The sequence below is a fragment of the Belonocnema kinseyi genome, chromosome 6 (genome assembly GCF_010883055.1).
Source record: "Belonocnema kinseyi isolate 2016_QV_RU_SX_M_011 chromosome 6, B_treatae_v1, whole genome shotgun sequence".
Taxonomy (NCBI): Eukaryota; Metazoa; Arthropoda; class Insecta; order Hymenoptera; family Cynipidae; genus Belonocnema; species Belonocnema kinseyi.
In genome coordinates this window covers 102,460,296-102,461,636 of record NC_046662.1, presented here as the reverse complement: position 1 = coordinate 102,461,636, position 1,341 = coordinate 102,460,296, and the positions used below count along the sequence as shown (strand labels likewise).

General features: G+C 28.9%; 1 protein-coding gene across 2 annotated transcripts in view; it reads left to right on the top strand.

Moving 5' to 3' along the window:
• Positions 1–1,341, top strand: part of LOC117174494 — a 66,480-nt gene that overhangs the window by 13,347 nt on the left and 51,792 nt on the right. The window lies entirely within an intron of this gene.

The window sequence follows — 1,341 nt, the reverse complement described above, 5'->3', positions numbered from 1 at the left end:
GCGACTATTGCTTGTTCCCTAACCTGAAGAGATGGCTCACCGGTAAGCGTTTTTACTCAAATGAGGAGCTCATAGCTGAAACTGAGGCGTATTTTGGAGACCATCCGATCGAGTACTTTTCGGACTTATCAGACTGCCTAGTATATTAGTTGTGGTATTTAGTGATTAGGATTTGTCATTCGATACTATTCTTGTATTTTATAAACAGATGCATAGTTTAACCATTTGTAGACATAAAGTAATCTTTATTTGGTATACCTTTAAATTGAATCATTGGAAATGTTTTGTAATGGTCCAGAAGATGTAGCTTTTATGTTGTACTGTTCAACAGTATTAATAATTTTTAAAGATGCATTTCAATGATGCAAGGAGCGTATGTATTAAATCTTCATTGATTGATATTCGAGAGCACTTTCATGTGTTGAATTCCCTCAACCGCTTGAAATCTCATGCTCGAAACTAAAGAATTTACATGCAGATTTTCATTTTTAAAATTGAACTGTTTCAATGAGAAAACGTTAGTATTTAAAGAACTTTAAAAGTCTGATTAAACCTTCATAAACTATTTTTAATTGAAATTATTTAAAATTAATAGATTCATAATTAAACGCTTTAATTCATTTGTGAATACTATTTAAATGTTATTTCAGTTTATAATAATTAATTTTTAACTCACTCTCTTCATAATTTTCTAATGAAAGAAAGTAATTCAAAATCAAACAATTCGAAACTGAATTGTTTAAAATAAAGTCTTGAATCGTTGGAATTTCAAAAAATTAAATTTGTGAGTCAGCACTGTATTGGATTGAATGTTTATTAGTAAAAAACCATTGAAGAAATATTAATTTGTAGTCACAACAATTTATTATTTGCTTTAATTTTATTGTTATGAATGTTTTTGATTTAAAATTCCTTATAATTTCTTCTACGTAGACAACCCTGAAAATTTCTAAATAAATCAACCATTTTTATTATGAAAATGAATTTATTGAATTGATACAGGAAACAGGAACATTGAAACAGGAGTTCAATTGGGAAAGTACTCGTCTCTGCGCGCACATAACCTTACCCACATATCACTTTTACTGCATTTCTCGAAATTTTTAATATGTATTTTAAAAGAGCCCTCGGGAATGTCACCTTTTCGAAATATTAAACAGGGTTTTGGAAATCTAATAAAACTTGTGCGTGCCAACCTTTTTTCTTTTTAATGAATTTTCTCCTGGTATATTAGACATTTCTTTTTTGGACATTTTTTCAACTTCCAATTGTTCAAAATAGTTTTATTTCGTCAATGTTTACTATTCCCACATACGTTTCAATGAAAAATTGACCGCAACT